Source organism: Hypanus sabinus, chromosome 3, assembly GCF_030144855.1.
Source record: "Hypanus sabinus isolate sHypSab1 chromosome 3, sHypSab1.hap1, whole genome shotgun sequence".
Taxonomy (NCBI): Eukaryota; Metazoa; Chordata; class Chondrichthyes; order Myliobatiformes; family Dasyatidae; genus Hypanus; species Hypanus sabinus.
The window spans coordinates 88,117,309-88,133,539 of NC_082708.1; positions in this window are offsets into that span (position 1 = coordinate 88,117,309).

Below are 16,231 nucleotides of genomic sequence, written 5' to 3' on the forward strand. Positions count from 1 at the left end.
GGTGGAATAGGTTCTACACATTTTAAATTCCTCAGTGTTATCATTTCAGGAGAACTGTCCTGCATCCATCACATGTGCCGTTATCGAAGAAAGCAAGGCAGCGCCTTTACTTCCTTAGAAGATTGTGAAGATTCGACATATCATCTCTAAACTTTGACAGACTTCTGATAGATGTGTGGTGGAGACTATAGTGATAAGTTGCATCATGACCTGATATGGAAACACCAAAGCCTTTGAACACAAAAGCCAACAAAGCATACTGGATACAGCCCAGTCCATCAAAGGTAAAGCCCTCCCCACCACTGAGCGCATCTACACGAAGCGATGTCACAGTCAAGCGTCAACATCATCAAGGAGACTTGAAACATCCAGGCTGTTATGTTTTGCAACATAAAAACGCTAAACTAATTCAACGGAAAAGAAGAGAGCCAAGTGAGGCATGCTTATGTCACCTGGTAGCGTGATGATGTATGCAATTCATGTCTTTTAACATATTACCTGTAATTAATTATTTAAATGAACAGAAATGCTTAATAAAGCAGTATTTACACTATTATTCAAATATTACTGTATGAGATGCTCTAAACCGTGCCAACCTTCTGGGGTTTAAATGCTCAAAATCTCCAGAGTTTGGATAACTTAGCATGACCCCTTTAAGGGTTCAACACCTTCGTGCTAATTGGTAATTATGTTTTGGGCACCAAGAATTGAGTATTTAAGCAACACCTGAAATGGAGCCTTATTGCTCAATTGTAAGCCCGACTGGAAATACCATCTAGTATTTTGTTCTTGCTCATTTCTTTTTCCAGCTTTGTACTATGTCTTGATTTTTGCCTTTGGATACTCCAGCTTTTGGTTCCTAACCATCCTTGACAAGTTCTCTCATCACAATTACAAAAATATTAAAAGTACAACACTCACCCCTGCTTGGCTATGACGCCAACTTCCAATCAGGAGAATATATCACAACCATATACACTGTATACCATATAATACAACTATTGTTATTATATACCGTCTCTATTTCCTGAGGAGACTGAGGTCCCTTAACATCTGCCGGACGATGCTGAGGATGTTCTATGAGGCTGTGGTGGCCAGTGCTATTATGTTTGCTGTTGTGTGCTGGGGCAGCAGGCTGAGGGTAGCAGACACCAACAGAATCAACAAATTCAATTCGTAAGGCCAGTGATGTTGTGGGGGTGGAACTGGACTTTCTGACGGTGTGTCTGAAAAGAGGACTGCTGTCCAAGTTGCATGTCATCTTGGACAATGACTCCCATCCACTCCATAATGTGCTGGTTAGGACCAGGAGTACATTCAGCCAGAGGACTCATTCCACCGAGATGTAACACACTGAGCATCATAGGACGCTCCTAACTGTGGCCATCAAACTTTACAACTCCTCCCTCAGAGTGTCAGACACCCTGAGCCAATGGGCTGGTCCTGGACTAATTTCCATTTGGAATAATTAAATTATTATTATTTAATTATTTATGGGTTTATATTGCTATATTTCTACACTATTCTTGGTTGGTGCGACTGTAACGAAATCCAATTTCCCTCGGGATCAATAAAGTATGTCTGTCTGTAAGTATTTGTAAAAGAAATTCACGTCCCTTGGAAGTTTTCATGTTTTATTGTTTTACAACATTGAATCACAATGGATTTAATTTGGCTTTTTTTTACAGAAGAAGACCTTTTGTGTCAAAATGAAAACAGATCTCTACAAAGTGATCTAAGTTAATTACAAATATAAAAGACAAAATAATTCATTACATAAGAATTCACCCCCTTCAAGACAGTATTTAGTAGATGCGCCTTTGGCAGCAATTACAGCCTTGAGTCTCTGTGGATAGGTCTCTATCAGCTTTGCAGATCAGGACTCTACAATTTTCCCCCATTCGTATTTACAAAACCGCTCAAAATCTGTCAGATTGCATGTCAATTGTAAGTGAACAGCCCTTTTCAATTCCAGCCCCAAATTCTCAAATGGATTGAGGTCTGGACTCTGACTTGTCCACTCCAGGACATTAACTTTTTTGTTTTAAGCCATTTTCTGTTTAGCTTTGGCTTTATGCTTGGGGTCATTGTCTTGCTGGAAAACAAATCTTCTTCCATGTCACCTTTCCCTTGCAGACCGCATCAGATTTTCCTCCAGGATTTCCCTGCATTTTGCTGCATTCATTTTACTTTCTACCTTCACAAGCCTCCCAGGACCTGCTGCAGTGAAGCATCCCCACAGCACGATGCAGTCACCATCATGCTTCACAATAGGGATGGTGTGTTTTTGATGATGTGTGGTGTTTGGCTTATGCCAAACATCGTGTTTAGTCTGATGGTCAAAAAGCTCAGTTTTGCTTTCATCACACCATAGAACAGGGGTGGGCAAACTTTTTGACTTGTGGGCCACAAAGGGTTCTAAAATTTGACAGGGGGGCCGGACCAGGAGCAGATGGACGGAGTGTTTTGGTAATACACATCATAAGAGAAAATAAAATATCATGGGATATGTAGAAAACATGTGCTTTAATTTCAATTGAAAATGAACAAATGCATTACAACAAAAATATCTGTCTTTGAAGTCCCATGGTATTTAGCTATTTATTGAAATGACTTTTAAAACACTGAAAATTAAATAATAAAATACAGCTTTTTTAATAATAACAGTTATTATTTTAAAGCACTGAAAATTCTGTTATCCTTCAAGATATTATCATCATCACTCTCCTCCTGACTGTCTTTATTTCAAAAACGGTAGGAGATGCAGGTCTACTTGTCCTGCTCCTTATTCAATTGTCCCCTGTGCCAAAACTCAACAACGACCCACAGAATGACAAAGCAGGGAGAGCGCACCGGTATGCGAAGCTCTGTGCTCGCAAATCCACGCAGGCTATCTCTCTTAGCCGGAACGCTGGCTAATTGTGAGCCGGTTCGGATGTGCCAGGAAATGGGTCGCCACAAGGTCACAAAGTAAAGCGCAAATGTGGAGTAATACGCTGCACCTCAACAAAGGTCAATGTATATAGAGTTTATATAGAGCTGTATTTTATTATTTAATTTTCAGTGTTTTAAAAGTTCTGTCAGTTCTATTGGGAAAACGCCAGAATTGCGGGGAGAAAACGTTAACAAGGTTTATTAATATAATTTCATCAAGTTCTGCGGGCCGGATTAAAAAGCTTAATGGGCCGCATATGGCCCGCAGGCCGTAGTTTGCCCATGCCTGCCATAGAACCTTCCAGTTGACCTCAGAGTCTCCCATATGCCTTCTGGCAAACTCTAGCCAATACCTCATGTGAGTCTTTTTTTTTTTGTAATTTTTTTTATTGAGGTTCATCAAACAAATATTTCCATAAAACGTAAAATGTTTGTATTTCAGACATTATATAACATATAATATATAACATATATTATATAATATAATATAATTATATATAACATATAATTATATATATCACAAATCTCCACAAAGTATTTATTTGAGGTATAACTTATAGAAAAGAGCAGAAAGAAAAAAAAAACAAGCAAAAGGAAAGAACTATGTACAAGTAAGGAGTGATCTTTTTTTTTGTAACAGATTCATTGATTTGTGAGAATAAAATCAGGCCTATGAGGCATTATGTAGTTAAACCATTTTTCCCAGTATGAATCAAATTGTTCCAGCTTATGATTAACAGATGCTGTTATCTTCTCCATTTTGTAAATGTCCATTGTAATTTCCATCCATGTATTTAAAGTTGGGCTCTCCTGTGATAACCATTTCCTAGTAAGAGTCTTTTTACCAGCCACCAACAGTATATTCTTTAAATATTTATCTCTTTTCAACCATTCTTGAGGTATATATCCAAAATATATGGTCTTACTCTCCAAGGGTATTTCACATTTAAAGATGTCTTGTAGGGCATTGTGTATCCTCCTCCAATAGTTTTTGATAACAGGGCTATCCCAAAAAATATGATAGAAGCAGAAAAAACATAGAAAGGAGGTGCAGGAGTAGGCCATTCGGTCCTTCAAGCCTGCACCACCATTCAGTATGATCACGGCCATTTTCAAATTGTCCAATTGCTTCTCAGATCGGAGTTCTGAGAGGCGGGACTGCGCAGGCGCATGAAGGAGGCCCGGGAAGGAGGGAAGATATATAAAGGAGATACTGAGTGAGGTAGTTCTCTTTTGGAAGAGGACAGCGAGGCTTGAGAGGAAGTGCGGCGGCGGCCATTTTCAAATTGTCCAATTGCTTCTCAGATCGGAGTTCTGAGAGGCGGGACTGCGCAGGCGCGTGAAGGAGGCCCGGGAAGGAGGGAAGATATATAAAGAACGCTGCCTTAAGAAGCGGGCAGCGGAGTGAGCCGGGCGCAGAGTGTACGGCTTGGGCTCAGAAGGCTTAGGCGGAAGAGGGCACAGTAGGTTTATCTTTTAGTTCTTGTATTTTCAGTTATTTGGGAGGTATGAGTGTGAGGGCAGCTTGTTGTTCTCGGTGTCGGATGTGGGAGATCCTGGAGTCTCCGAGCCTCCCGGACGTCCACATCTGCGCCAGGTGCGCCGAACTGCAGCTCCTGAGGGACCGAGTTAGGGAACTGGAGCTGCAGCTCGATGACCTTCGCCTGGTCAGGGAGAGTGAGGAGGTGATAGAGAGGAGTTACAGGCAGGTGGTCACTCCGGGACCACGGGAGGCAGATAGGTGGGTTACAGTCAGGAAGGGGAAGAGGCAGGTACTAGAGAGTACCCCAGTGGCTGTACCCCTTGACAATAAGTACTCATGTTTGAGTACTGTTGGGGGGGACAGCCTACCTGGTGGGAGTGACAGTGGCCGAGCCTCCGGCACAGAGGACGGCCCTGTAGCTCAGAAGGGTAGGGTTAGAAGAAAGAGGTCCATAGTAATAGGGAACTCAATAGTCAGGGGCTCAGACAGGCGTTTCTGTGGAGGTGACCGGGAGTCCCGGATGGTAATTTGCCTCCCTGGTGCCAGGGTTCGGGACGTTTCTGATCGCGTCCAAGATATCCTGAAGTGGGAGGGTAAGGAGCCAGAGGTCGTGGTACATGTAGGTACCAATGACATAGGAAGGAAAGGGGAAGAGGTCCTGAAACGAGAGTATAGGGAGTTAGGAAGGCAGTTAAGAAGAAGGACCGCAAAGGTAGTAATCTCGGGATTACTGCCTGTGCCACGCGACAGTGAGAATAGGAATAGAATTAGGTGGAGGATGAATGCGTGGCTGTGGGATTGGAGCAGGGGGCAGGGATTCAAGTTTCTGGAACATTGGGACCTCTTCTGGGGCAGGAATGACCTGTTCAAGAAGGACGTGTTACACTTGAATTGTGGGGGGACCAATATCCTAGCGGGGAGGTTTGCTAGGGCTACAGGGTGGACTTTAAACTAGTAAGATGGGGGGGCGGGAGACTATTGGAGGAGACTATGGGAGAGGAGGTTAGTTCACCAGTGGAGCAAGTAAATAGACGGTGTGTGAGGGAGGAAAGGCAGGTGATGGAGAAGGGATGTGCTCAGCCTGAAGATGTAGGGGAGAAGAAAGAAAAGGATAATAAATTTGAATGCATTGTTAGGGATGGAAAGAGAGGAGGAGATGGAGAGTATCTTAAATGTATCTATTTTAATGCTAGGAGCATTGTAAGAAAGGTGGATGAGCTTAAAGCGTGGATTGATACCTGGAATTATGATGTTGTAGCTATTAGTGAAACATGGTTGCAGGAAGGGTGTGATTGGCAACTAAGTATTCCTGGATTTAGTTGCTTCAGGTGTGATAGAGTAGGAGGGGCCAGAGGAGGAGGTGTTGCATTGCTTGTCCGAGAAAATCTTATGGCGTTGCTTTGGAAGGATAGATTAGAGAACTCCTCTAGGGAGGCCATTTGGGTGGAATTGAAGAATGGGAAAGGTGCAGTAACACTGATAGGAGTGTATTATAGGCCATCTAATGAGGCGCGTGAGTTGGAAGAGCAAATGTATAAGGAGATAGCAGATATTTGTAGTAAACACAAGGTGGTGATTTTGGGAGATTTTAATTTTCCACACGTAGACTGGGAAGCTCATTCTGTAAAAGGGCTGGATGGTTTAGAGTTTGTGAAATGTGTGCAGGATAGTTTTTTGCAACAATACATAGAAGTACCGACTAGAGATGGGGCAGTGTTGGATCTCCTGTTAGGGAATGCGATAGGTCAGCTGACAGATGTATGTGTTGGGGAGCACTTCGGGTCCAGTGATCACAATAGCATTAGCTTCAATATAATTATGGAGAAGGACAGGACTGGACCTAGAGTTGAGATTTTTGATTGGAGAAAGGCTAACTTTGAGGGGATGCAAAGGGATTTAGAGAGAGTGGATTGGGTCAAGTTGTTTTATGGGAAGGATGTAATAGAGAAATGGAGGTCATTTAAGGGTGAAATTATGAGGGTACAGAATCTTTATGTTCCTGTTAGGGTGAAAGGAAAGGTTAAAGGTTTGAGAGCACCATGGTTTTCAAGGGATATTAGAAATTTGGTTCAGAAAAAGAGGGATGTCTACAATAGATATAGGCAGCATGGAGTAAAGGAATTGCTCAAGGAATATAAAGAATGTAAAAGGAATCTTAAGAAAGAGATTAGAAAAGCTAAAAGAAGATACGAGGTTGGTTTGGCAAATAAGGTGAAAGTAAATCCGAAAGGTTTCTACAGTTATATTAAAAGCAAGAGGATAGTGAGGGATAAAATTGGCCCCTTAGAGAATCAGAGTGGTCAGCTATGTGTGGAACCGAAGGAGATGGGAGAGATTTTGAATGATTTCTTCTCTTCGGTATTCACTAAGGAGAAGGATATTGAATTGTCTAAGGTGTGGGAAACAAGTAAGGAAGTTATGGAACCTATGACAATTAAAGAGGTGGAGGTACTGGCGCTTTTAAGAAATTTAAAAGTGGATAAATCTCCAGATCCTGACAGGATATTCCCCAGGACCTTGAGGGAAGTTTGTGTAGAAATAGCAGGAGCTCTGACGGAGATCTTTAATATGTCATTAGAAACGGGGATTGTGCCGGAGGATTGGCGTATTGCTCATGTGGTTCCATTGTTTAAAAAGGGTTCTAGAAGGAAGCCTAGCAATTATAGACCTGTCAGTTTGACATCAGTAGTGGGTAAATTAATGGAAAGTATTCTTAGAGATAGTATTTATAATTATCTGGATAGACAGGATCTGATTAGTAGCCAGCATGGATTTGTGCGTGGAAGGTCATGTTTGACAAACCTTATTGAATTTTTTGAAGAAGTTACGAGAAATGTTGACGAGGGTAAGGCAGTGGATGTAGTCTATATGGACTTCAGCAAAGCCTTTGACAAAGTTCCACATGGAAGGTTAGTTAAGAAGGTTCAGTCGTTAGGTATTAATGCTGGAGTAATAAAATGGATTCAACAGTGGCTAGATGGGAGATGCCAGAGAGTAGTGGTGGATAATTGTTTATCAGGATGGAGGCCGGTGACTAGCGGGGTGCCTCAGGGATCTGTTTTGGGCCCAATGTTGTTTGTAATATACATAAATGATCTGGATGATGGGGTGGTAAATTGGATTAGTAAGTATGCCGATGATACTAAGGTAGGAGGTGTTGTGGATAATGAGGTGGATTTTCAAAGCTTGCAGGGAGATTTATGCCGGTTAGAAGAATGGGCTGAACGTTGGCAGATGGAGTTTAATGCTGAGAAGTGTGAGGTTCTACATTTTGGCAGGAATAATCCAAATAGAACATACAGAGTAAATGGTAGGGCATTGAGGAATGCAGAGGAACAGAGAGATCTAGGAATAACTGTGCATATTTCCCTGAAAGTGGAGTCTCATGTAGATAGGGTGGTGAAGAGGGCTTTTGGAACGCTGGCCTTTATAAATCAAAGCATTGAGTACAGAAGTTGGGATGTAATGCTAAAGTTGTACAAGGCATTGGTAAGGCCAAATTTGGAATATTGTGTGCAGTTCTGGTCACCGAATTATAGGAAAGCTATCAATAAATTAAAGAGAATGCAGAGACGATTTACTAGGATGTTACCTGGGTTTCAGCAATTAAGTTACAGAGAAAGGTTGAATAAGTTAGGTCTCTATTCATTGGAGCGTAGAAGGTTGAGGGGGGATTTGATCGAGGTATTTAAAATTTTGAGAGGGATAGATAGAGTTGACGTGAACAGGCTGTTTCCATTGAGAGTAGGGGAGATTCAAACTAGAGGACATGATTTGAGAGTTAGGGGGCAGAAGTTTAAGGGAAACACGAGGGGGTATTTCTTTACTCAAAGAGTGATAGCTGTGTGGAATGAGCTTCCTGTAGAAGTAGTAGAGGCCAGTTCAGTTCAGTTGTGTCATTTAAGGTAAAATTGGATAGGTATATGGACAGGAAAGGAGTGGAGGGTTATGGGCTGAGTGCGGGTAGGTGGGACTAGGTGAGATTAAGGGTTCGGCACGGACTAGGAGGGCCAAGATGGCCTGTTTCCGTGTTGTGATTGTTATATGGTTACATGGTTATATGGCTGATCATCCAACTCAGAACCCTGTACCTGCTTTCTCTCCATACCCCCTGATCCCTTGAGCCACAAGGGTCAGATCTAACTCCCTCTTAAATATGGCCAATGAACCGGCCTCGACTGTTTGCTGTGGCAGAGAATTCCACAGATTCACCACTCTGTGTGAAGAAGTTTTTCCTCATCTCGGTCCTAAAAGGCTTCCCCTTTATCTTTAAACTGTGATCCCTCATTCTGGACTCCCCCAACATCGGAAACAATCTTCCTGCATCTAGCCTATCCAATCCCTTTAGAATTTTATACATTTCAATATGATAAACCCTCAATCTTCTAAATTCCAGTGAGTATAAGCCTAGGTGATCCAGTCTTTCTTCATATGAAAGTCCTGCCATCCCAGGAATCAATCTGGTGAACCTTATCTGTACTCCCTCTATGGTAAGAATGTCTTTCCTCAGATTAGGGGACCAAAACTGCACACAATACTCCAGCTGTGGTCTCACCAAGGCCTTATACAACTGCAGTAGAAGTTCCCTGCTCCTGTACTCGAATCCTCTTGCTATGAATGCCAACATACCATTTGCCTTTTTCACTAATAATGATAATGATTTGCATTTTGACTTCCACAATTTCTCCAGCAAGCAGGGAGGTTAGTATCATAATGGGATTTCAGAGACAGTGTAATAAAATATCTTATCAAGTTTTTCTATCTAAACTCTCTCCATTTCTGTGAACTGGTACACTTCCATTGATAACTCCATATTATTGTCCATTCTTTCTCAGATATAATTATCCCTCCTTCCTTCTCCCATTTTGTTTTTATGTATGAAGTTGAAGTTTTTTCAACAGTGGCTTTCTCCTTGCCATTCTCCCATAAAGCTACGACTAGCGCTGCACCGGGGCAACAGTTGTTGTATGTGCAGTCTCTTCCCATCTCAACCACTGAAGCTTGTAACTCCTCCAGAGTTGTCATTGGTCTCTTGGTGACCTCTCTCACTAGTCCTCTTCATGCACAGTCACTCAGTTTTTGAGGACAGCCTGCTTGAAGCAGATTTACAGCTATGCCATGTTCTTTCCATTTCTTGTTGAGTAATTTAACTTGTACTCCAAGGGATCACCAGTGACTTAGAAATTGTCTTGTATCCATCTCCTGACTTGTGCTTTGCAATAACCTTTCACAGAGTTGTTTGGAGTGTTCTTTTGTCTTCATGGTGTAGTTCTTTACCAGGATACTGACTCACCAGAATTTGGACCTTACAGTTACAGGTATATTTTTATTACAATCAATCGAAGCACCTCCAAAAACAGATCTCCATTTAATTATATGACTTCTAAAACCAATTGGCTGCACCAGTGATGATTTGGTGTGTCAAATTAAAGGGGGTGGGTTGAATATTAAGGAATCAATTGTTTAGTGTTTTATAGATGTAATTAATTAACTTTGACAGGATAGAGTTTTCTTTCTGTTGATCAGTGTCAAAACTGTCAAATTAAATCCACTGTGATTCAATGTTGTAAAACAATAAAACTTGAAAACTTCCAAGGAAGGTGAATACTTTTTACAGGTACTGTATACAGACATCTACATCATAGTAAGTTTTAAATTGTCCTATTAAGGCTAAAGATTTAATCACTGGAGAAGGTCCCTTACTCTTGTGGGATAATCTGCTTGGCACATGAGACTTGTGGTTCTGAAAATAATCTCAGTTTCTGGAGCCTCCTCTGTGGTGGTTGTAGGAGTTGACTCTGAGACTGCAGGCAGAGGTTCTGACAGCTCTGGGCTCCTTCTTTCTCCTTACCTTTACCTTTTTGTCTTCTACTGTGTGTATCATGATCTTGGGATCATTTAGGTCAATAGAGTATTCACTTTTTAATCCTTTTATTGCATCTTTTAGAATCTGATCTCTCCTCTTGGTTTCCTCACCACAAATTTATCTGATGAATCCTTTGCTTTTGTATCTCCATGGACTCCTTGCCTTTTGGCCTTCCATTCATCCAGCTGGGATTTTGTCTTTGCTCCTACTTTTATAAGCAGCTTTTGGGTTCCCACTTGAAATTCATGCATGCAGAGTAGATTCTGGTTCTTTATACTCTCAAAATCAAAATGCTTGCAACTTTCCTGAGGCTCCTTGAAGTCTCTTCCACTTCAAATCAAACCACAATTCACAAGTAACTGCCTGATTAACATATCAGAAGCTTTCTCAGATATGTGGTCTGCAAAGACTGTTGTGGGCAGACCACTGCTTTTTCACTTTCACAATTCCTCTGAGCAACATGGTCCTTCCTTGACCCAATATGTTTTCCAACCAGAGGCACACAGGTTGGTACCAACACCTGTTTTCCCTCTGTTGGACAATGGTTCATGGTGTACAGCATGGAGACAGTTGTGCTGTCATCCAGTACCTTTCATTCACTTTCAGTTCACTCTATTACAGGGGATATGGCATGCAAATTGTGGATAGATCTCCAATCAAGTTATAGTTGTCTCAGTCCACAAAATGCTGCCCCTCCTGTTTTACCACATACGAGCCCAATGTAGCTTGTTGGTTGTTGTATTTCACTGTTAAGAATCTCATACCTCCAAGAGTTTTCCTTCTCCAGCGTAAATTCTTAGTTGGCTAACTGCAGGCTTCAGTTTAGTATCTTTGAAATGTTTTTCAAACTCATTTTGTACAATGACTGGTACAGCTGAGCCAGTGTCCAATTCCATTTTAATTAATTTGCCATTCTCTTCTGGTGTAAGCTATATTGCTTGTCTATTGTTGGTTTTTACATTGTAAATCTTAAGACTATGCAGTCCTGTCTCATTTTCATCATTATCAGATTTTTTCATCAGCAATTGTATGCCTGACATACTCTTTGTATGTGTCCTACATTTTCCACAAGTTTCACCTTTAACTCTGCATTGGTCTGGTGTATGTGAGCCCCTGCCACAGCAGAAACACGATTTGTTTGGCCAAGCTGGTTTGAGTTTAGACTTGCAATTTTGTTCTTGTTCACTTTCATTCCTTGGTAACTCGATTGTGTCACTGTCTGCTCTTACCATTGACACAACAATCTCAACTGCAGTTTTCAATATCAGCTGTGTTTTCAATGCTTTCTTGTAATGTTCCACAAGTTAAATAATGTCTTAGTGCATCATTAAACCCATTACCAAAATGACAATGCTCAGACAATCTCTTCAATACACCACATACTCTGAAATAGAGTCCTCTTCCTTTTGATTTCACTTCAAGTTTTGAAACCTAGTGTGTTCTGCAATCAACAATGGTTTTAGTTCTAAATGTTCATGCATTACATTCACAAAGTTCACAATATGAACTTTATGTTCATATCTATTGGTTTGGTTAGAGCAGTCAAAATCTGAAGCAAACTGTATATCTTTAAATCCAATGCACTCAGAAAAACTGGTACTTGTTTCTCATTGGCTATTTTGTTTGTTTGAAATTGCTATTCAATTAGCTTAGTATACATGAGCCAGTTACTCATTGAGCAATCTAATGCATCTACCTTTCTGATGTAGCCAGGGCTTTCTTATGATTATTATTGCCCAGTGCTTACTGTTTATTGAACAGGTTAATTCATTCATTTTCCGCCTGTTTTTAAACTCAATCATGTCTTCACTTCCAAAAAACGTGGTGCTGTGCTGTTCCTTCTTGTGACGATTTCTTGCTGCACCTATTTTTAAACTCAGATGCCTAGCTGTACTTCAATAGATTGGAAGCCATCTCGGGTTCATTTTAAACATCATTCAACTCCACTGTTATGGTTTGTGCCTTCAAAACTTTAAAGTAAATCAAAGGAAAACAAAAGAGCCAAAAGATGCGAGACTTAGTTTGTGTTTTTATATTAAGAATGGCACATATAGCATGTGCATGATGACATATGCAATTCACATCTTGTTACATATAACCAACAATGAATTATTTAAATGAACAAGAATGCTTAATCAAACAATATTTACAATATTACTCAATTATAAGGGTTTCTTCTTTCATGTTACTTGCTAAGGTTAATTAAATGGCTTCTCTGTAATGTTAACTGCTGAGGCAGTGGTTCTCTTATAGCAGCATGTTTGGGTTATAAATAGTGATAATGCAACTTGTATTCATTTGCTAACCAATTGGGATAGATGTTATTCTTTCTGTCTGTGTGAAAGCTGTTAGTTTGTCTGGGCTTTGGGGAGAAGGCTGGAGGGGGATGAAGAGAAAAGACACGGCTTGAGGAGATAGTGGGTGGTGAGACCCTCTGGGCCCTGGGCTCGGGGCAGGAGACCAAAGGTCAGCAACTATCAAAGAAGGAGGATCAGTGAAGAGAAAAATCCATGAGCTCCAATGATTTGTGCACTGGATGTCTAATGAGATTATTAGCGCCTTTTGATTTTATATTTTGTTTCTCTACTAACCCCATAGTCAAATATAAAATCTTATTCGTTTAACTGCCCATTGTGTACTGCTGGTTATTTTGGGGTACTGATTTTACACAGGAGACACCACACGCAGCATCCACCCAAACGAGAGTGCTAAGGCTTGGCCGGGCAGGGGGTTATCACCCCGCGATCAAGTCAAGTCAAGTCACTTTTATTGTCATTTCAACCGTAACTGCTGGTACAGTACATAGTAAAAATAAGACAACATTTTTCAGGACCATGGTGTTACATGACACAGTACAAAAACTAGACTGAACTACGTAAAAAAAACAACATGGAGAAAGCTACTCTAGACTACAGACCAACACAGGACTGTGTAAAGTGCACAAAAACAGTGCAGGCAGTACAATAAATAATAAACAGGACAATAGGGCAAAGTGTCAGTCCAGGCTCTGGGTATTGAGGAGTCTGATAACTTGGGGGAAGAAACTGTTACATAATCTGGTCGTGAGAGCCCAAATGCTTCAGAGCCTTTTCCCAGATGGCAGGAGGGAGAAGAGATTGTATGAGGGATGCATGGGGTCCTCCATAATGCTGTTTCCTTTGCAGATGCAGTGTGTAGTGTAAATGTCCGTGATGGCGGGAAGAGAGACCCCGATGATCTTCTCAGCTGACCTCACTATCCGCTGAAGGGTCTTGTGATGTGAGATGGTGCAATTTCCAAACCAGGCAGGTATGCATCTGCTCTGGATGCTCTCAATACAACCCCTGTAGAATGTGATGAGGTTGGGGGGTGGGAGATGGACTTTCCTCAGACTTCACAGAAAGTAGAGACGCTGCTAGGCTTTCTTTGCTATGGAGCTGGTGTTGAGGGACCAGGTGAGATTCTCCATCAGGTGAACACCAAGAAATTTGGTGCTCTTAATGATATCTACCGAGGAGCCATCGATGTTCAGCAGGGAGTGGTCGCTCCATGCCCTCCTGAAGTCAACAGCCATCTCCTTTATTTTGTTCACATTAAGAGACAAGTTGTTGGCTCTGCACTAGTTCGTTAGCCGCTGACCTCCTCTCTGTAAGCTGCCTCGTCGTTCTTGCTGATGAGATCCACCACGATCGTGTCATTGGCAAATTTGATGATGTGGTTCGAGCTGTGTGTTGCAGCACAGTCGTGGGTCAGCAGAGTGAACAGCAATGGACTGAGCACGCAACCCTGGGGAGCCCCCATGCTCAGTGTGATGGTGTTGGAGATGCTGCTCCAGATCCGGACTGACTGAGGTCTCCCAGTCAGGAAGTCCAGGATCCAGTTGCAGAGGGAGGTGTGCAGGCCCAGTAGGCTCAGCTTTCCAATCCGTTTCTGAGGGATGGTTGTGTTGAATACTGATCTGAAGTCTATGAACAGCATCCGAACGTATGTGTCTTTTTTGTCCAGGTGGGTTAGGGCCAGGTGGAGGGTGACGGCAATGGCGTCATCTGTTGAGCAGTTGGGACAGTACGCAAACTGCAGGGGTTCCAGTGAGGAGGGCAGCAGGGTCTTGATATGCCTCATGACAAGCCTCTCGAAACTCATCATGATGATGGATATGAGTGCAACGGGACGGTAGTCATTTAGGCAGGACACTGAAGACTTCTTCGGCATGGGGACGATGGTGGCGGCCTTGAAGCACGTTGGAATGTTGGTGCTGCTCAGGGAGATGTTGAAAATGTCAGTGAGAACATCTGCTAGCTGGTCTGCACATCCTCTGAGCACTCTACCGGGGATGTTGTCTGGTCCAGCAGCCTTCCGTGGGTTGACCCTGCACAGGGTTCTTCTCACATCGGCCACGGTGAGACACAGCACCTGGTCATTCTCAGGAGGGGTGGACTTCCTCGCCGCCTCGTCAATTTCCACCTCAAACCAGCATAAAAGTTATTCAGCGCATTTGGGAGGGAGACATCACTGATGCTGTGCACTCCTCCAAGTTGGTAGAGTCGCCATCGGTTGCAGCCTCCCTGAACATGTGCCAGTCAGTGTGGTCGAAGCAGTCTTGAAGAACAGAGCTGGCTCCTGCTGGCCAGGTTTTCACTTGCTTCTGAACTGGTCTGGAGCGCCTGACGAGCGGTCTGTATGCTGGGATTAGCATAACAGAGATGTGGTCTGAGTATCCGAGGTGGAGGCAGGGCTCTGCCCAGATCATGCCACTAGGCAAAGCGAGTGTTACACAAATATTACTGAAGTATTAAATACACAACACAGTTAATGCTCTCTTTCACTGCTGCCATCAGGAAGAAGTTATAGGACCAGGACCCACATCATCAGAAACATGTATTACCCCCTCAACCATCAGGCTCTTGAACCAGAGGAGATAACTTCACTCGCCCCATCGCAGAACTGTTCTCATAAACTATGCACAGTGGCAGTTTGTCCATCAGGTTGGGGAGTGTCTTTCATTGATTCTATTGTGTTTTTTTGCGCTTACTGTGAATACCCACAAGAAAATCAATCTTAGGACAAAAACAAGAGAAAATCTGCAGATGCTGGAAAATGATGTCTATTATAAACCCACCAACTCTCACAGCTACCTGGACTATGCCTCTTCCCACCCTGTCAATTTTTAAAATGCCATCCCCTTCTCTCTATTTATCCGTCTCTGTCGCATCTGCTCTCAGGATGAGAGGAGGTATCATCCTTTTTCAAAGAAATGGGCTTGCCTTCTTCCGCCATCAATGCTGTCCTCAACTGCATCTCTTCCATTTCACACACCTCTGCTCTTACCCCATCCTCCCACCATCCTGTCAGGGATAGGGTTCCTCTTGTCCTCAAATATCATTCCACCAGCCTCCACGTCCAGCACATAATTCTCCAAAACTACTCCAATTCAATCCCACCACAAGGCACAATTTTCCCTCCCTCCCTACTTTCTATTTTCCGAGCAATCACTCGCTAGGCGACTCCCTTATCCATTCATCCTTCCCCATTGATCTCCCTCCTGGTACTTACCTTTGCAAGAGGAACAAATGCTACACCTGGCCCTACACTTCCTCCCTCACTACCATTCAGGGCCCTAAACAGTCCTTCCAGGTGAGGGAATACTTCACCTGTGAGTCTGAGAGTCATATGCTGTATCCGGTGCTCCCAGTGTGGCTCCTGTATATTGATGCAACCAGACATAGATTGGGAGACCACTTTACCAAACACCTATGTTCCTTCCACCAGAAGAAGCAGGATCTCTCACTGGCCACCAATTTTAATTCCACTTCCCATTCCTATTCCAATATGTCAATCCATGGCCTCCTCTACCATCACAATCAGCCACATTCAGGTTGGAGGAACAACATCTTATATTCCAGCTGGTTAGCCTCCAACCTGATGGCATGAATATCATTTTCTTGAACTTACAGTAATGACCCCCCTCC